This window comes from Triticum dicoccoides, chromosome 2B (genome assembly GCF_002162155.2).
Source record: "Triticum dicoccoides isolate Atlit2015 ecotype Zavitan chromosome 2B, WEW_v2.0, whole genome shotgun sequence".
Taxonomy (NCBI): Eukaryota; Viridiplantae; Streptophyta; class Magnoliopsida; order Poales; family Poaceae; genus Triticum; species Triticum dicoccoides.
In genome coordinates this window covers 244750699-244755583 of record NC_041383.1, presented here as the reverse complement: position 1 = coordinate 244755583, position 4885 = coordinate 244750699, and positions in this window count along the sequence as shown.

Here is a 4885-nt window from a genome sequence, read left to right as displayed (position 1 = left end):
CCGTTTCGACCGTAGGAGGTCTGTTTCCTCTTTTTTGCGGTACACCACACCCCTCCCGATCAACAGGACCCCCGTTTCGACCGTAGGAGGTCCGTTTCCTCCGTTTTGCGGTACGCCACACCCCTCCCGATCAACAGGACCCCTGTTTCGACCGTAGGAGGTCCGTTTCCTCCGTTTTGCGGTATGCCACACCCCTCCCGATCAACAGGACCCCGTTCCGAGCGTAGGAGGTCTGTTTCCTTCGTTATGCGATACGCCAGGCCTCGTTTCCATCGCCTGTTCCGTCCAAGCCCTCCCGATGAACACGACCGCGCATTCCGTTCCGACCCAGCCGGTTGGCTCCCACGTGTTCCGTTGCCTCCCGATGAACACGACGCGTTCCGTTGCCTCCCCATGAACACGACCCATTTCGTTGCCTCCCCATGAACACGACGATGACGTTGTTTCTCCGTTCTAACCCAGCCATGTACACGAGCCCTGGCCATACGTATGCGCGAGTAGGCGTTCGAGACCCCGCCCGTATGTACGTACGTGGCCGTATTTTCTTTCTTGCACCCTGGCCGCTGTACGTACGTGTACATGCTACGTGCGCGCCTCTACTACGTCATGTACGCGCCTCTACTATGACACGTGCGTGCCTCTACATCGACCAGTATATATGTACGTACACGTTCGCGACCAGAATGACAACGCAACGTACGCTTCGACTAGGTGGGTCCCGACTGTCAGGCACTTCCTTGCCTGCGAAGATGTAGCTGGTGGGTCCCAGCAGCCAGGGGGCGAATCGTTTTGGTTTTTTTTGCCCGGATGCACTTCCTTGCGTGCGAAGATGTAGCTCGTGGGTCCCAGCAGTCAGGGAGAAATGTTTTTTCGCGAAATACTGGTGGCCCATTCGGTGGGTCCCTGCTGTCAGGTGGAGGAATAATTATTTTGCGCGTAATAAGGAAGCACTTCATTGCGGCCGCCGTCGACCCAACTGTCAGCCTCTCCACGCACAGTACTCTTCCGATGGAAGTTGGTCGTTGACCACATTGACCACGCTGCGCCGAGAGCACCACGGCGGTGGACGACGGCGAGGCCTAGGAAGGGGACGACGCGGAGCCGGGGAAGACGCAACAGTGGATGCCCACGCTAAGAGGAGTACGAGGGTGAGGCTGTCGTCGCCGCAGAATAACAGTGGGTGTGGGTGAGTAGAGGAATGGCCTGGCCAGCGGTGGGAGTAGTAGGGGGTGGTGAGGCCTCCGCGGCATCACAGCCGGCCACGGGAGGCAGGAGCACACAACACGACCGGTGCTGCTTTGGGCGGCTGGAGCACGAAGACCAGAGGTTGAAGAAGCACTACGGCCGTTGGATGGACATCGTACGGTCACTGGAGCTAGAGTCGTTCATATTGACTAAGTTGACAAAGCCCTCCGTCCCCGTAAACTTACTAGGCCCACAAGTCAGCCTCCCACCAAGGTGAGTCCTAGCGAGCAGGGGGAGTATTCATTTTTTTGTGCGTAATAAGGAGGCATTTCCGGTGGGTCCGAGCTGACAGCGGGGGGAACATTTTTTCGTGAAATACAGATACTCTTCCGGTGGGTCCCAGCTATCAGGTGGAGGAATCATTATTTTGCGCGTAATAAGGAGGCATTTTCCTGTGTGGGCCCCTACTGTCAGCCTCTTCCGATGGCTGTTGTTTGTTGACCATGTTGACCTCGCCGCGCCGAGAGCACAAACGCGATGGACGAGGGCGAGGCCCAGGAAGAGAACCACCCGGAGCCGGCGAAGCCACCGCGGCGGATGCCCACGCTGAGGGGAGAATGAGCGCTGACTGGTCGGCTGCGGGGTGAGGCTGACGTCGCCGGAAAATAACAAGATGTGTGGGTGGTTAGATGGATGGCCTTGCGGCAGCACAACCAGCCACGGGAGGACAGAGCAGGCAGTCCCGCCGACGCTAGTTTGGGCGGCTGGAGCAGGAAGATCAGAGATTGAAGAAGCACGGGAGCCCTTGGATGGACATCCAACAGTCACTGTTGTGTGTTGACTAAGTTGACAAAGCCTTGCGTACGCATCAAAAAAATTAGGACAGCGTCATCGTCAACCTAGTAGGCCCAGAAGTCAGCCTCCAAATCTGTGGAAAACAGCATACATCCCATTAGCCATTATTTTCAATAATTTACAGCCCATTAGCAAATTCTTAAGGATATTTGAAGCCCATATTCTTTTTATTAGCATTATAGACCATATATTCTAGGCACTGCTAAAAAATTCAACGAAATTTTGCATATTTCGGTGGGGTCCGAACTCTTTTAATCATGAAATTCCGAGTCACGTTAAAAATAGTTTTCAAAAAATTATATCAAAATAAAATTCAAAAAACAATTCTCCGCAAAAAAATGAATGAAATTTAGAATCTTAACTAGCAAGATGCCCGTTCGTTGCACGGAACATGAAGATGCATTTGTATGAGTAGTTTATCTTGTGGGAGAAAAGATGATATTTTAATGTAATTGCCAGTTGGCTTTGGTTTTTATAAGAGTAGAGAGTAGACAAATCCTGAAAAAAATGATATTTTAATGCAATTGCCGGTTGGCTTTGGTTTAAAAATTTACAGCCCATTTCTTACAACTTATAGCCCGTTTTCTGGGGAAGCTTATTTCTTATCCCTCCTCGTCTTGAAAGATTTGCAGCCCAGCAGGGCTGAGAAAAGCAAGTAGGCGTCGGTTTTGGTATTCTCCAAAAAAAAGAACTGGGCTAGCCAATTTTAGAAAGAAAAAATATATCAACTCGGCTCGTCATGTGCTTAATAAAAGCGTAAGCGTGGGCTAGACGGGCCACAGCCCCCGCATAGCGCGCAATTGAGCTCCGTCTCTAAAACTGAAAAACAACTGGGCGAGCTGCTGGGTCCCTAGTGTTATCCGCTCGTTGTATATTTTTCTCGTTTATTGACTACATTGACAATGGCATGGAACCTAGTTTTCAAACAATTAGGAGGAAGTATTTTTTTGGCCTGTAATAACGAGGCACCTGCTTGCGAAATGCAATGACCCTGGTGGGTCCCTACTGCCAGCCTCTCCACATACAATCATCTCCTGATTCCTCTTGGTTGTTGACCATGTTGACAACGCCAGACAGCGGCGGGCACAGCGAGCTAACCAAGGCGGAGAATGACGGCAAGGCCTCGGACGGGAACGAACAACAGCCATGGAAGATGCGGCAGTGTAGTGGCAGGTGGAGGGGAGTACGAGGGCAACAACATGCAAGTCAAGCATACAAATGGTACAAAAAGCCCAATGATTAATTGTTCATCAAATTTTTAGACAAAACCCAGATTGAACATGATAGTAACATCTAACCCAACCACTCTTTTTTGCAGTTACAAAGAAATGGATCGGTCTGATCCATAAAATCAACATCCTGTGCAAAAAAAATTATTTCAGGATGTCTACAACTTATTGTAAATATAAGCCGAGCACATTTAGAAGCCCATTTGTCCACCTTAAACTTCTTTTTTGGCTGTTCAACATGTTCGTCCATGAGAAATCTCTTGCTGTAAAATTAAGCCTCATGGACAATAGTAACCTCGCGTTCAACAGGAAGAATGTGACAAAGCTTCTGTTTGCCTGGTTGGATGCATATCGTCCCATCGTTATTGTCCTCAAACGAATGTCATGAGAACTGAGAAAATCCTTGTGCTTATTACACCAACGATTGGTTATATGTTTTTCTCCATGTGGTTCTAACTAAATAGACATGAAGATTGAAAACAGTTAAGGTCTGAAAAAAGAGTATGTCGAAAGAACGATAGCTGAACAGTTAATTCTAGTACAATATATACAGGCTTTCAATGTGCATGAAATCATCACCTCTATGTATAAATTCTCCAGAGATCGAAAGCATCACAACAAGCCAATAATTATGTCCAGATCAAAACTATACATTCTGATATATATGATCTTGATAGAATCCAGCAGCATTGATAGGCTATCAATGGACGAACTCTTCATTGAGCATATAGCATAATATTAATACCCAAAGTGTACTCCAAGATGATATAAAACTTATGCGCACAAATGAAAAATGCAGCATATGATTACAAATGTGTAGATGATAATATACGGTACTTGAAAAAGTGAGGAGCCAAACACCAACTCCTTGTGATTATTAAACGGGTCACGAATTACACCCAAGGTCTCCAGTTTGGGCGCAGAGACGACAATTATTTCTGAAGGTGTATAACAATTATGAAGGAGCAACCTTTCAAGTGAAGGGGCATCTTCGATGATGAGCTGATGTCCATTAAAACAAATTCCAATGCTTTTAAGGTGAGGCGACTTTATTTGGAGACAACTGATACCGATTTCTATTCCCAAAACAATCAGCAAGCGCTCCAAGGCAGGGCAACTGGAGTGGATGATGCTGTGCAGTGAGGCCTCCGACAGATAAACCACCACAAGCAAAAGTTTTTTTAGCAGTGGGAGTCGAAGTATTTGTACCAGATCGTCTGGTAGATGGCACCGTGCGAAGGTGGTGGTGTGGAGAGAGGAGGAAAACCGCGAGATGGACAACGGTGGTGTGGGCACGAATTCTTGGTATGTTCGTGGTATGAAACTTTCGTGGTAATGGTAGAACTCAAACTGCTGGAGTTTTCCGAATTCAGGGGATGTCAGCCAAGCGTCCACCTTGTCGGGTATGGACAACAGGTAGCTTGTCGGGATGCAGAGGCATTGAACGGGGCCCTGCTGGTGAGAAGAGATGATGGCTCTGATGAGATCAAATTCAGGAAGGACAGATATCTGACGACAGTCGAGATCGAGGGGCGCGGTGTGCCATAGAGGGCGCCACCAAGTTGAGAGGAATTGTGTGCGGCAGCAATCCTTGGTGGGGAGAAGCGAGATGATCT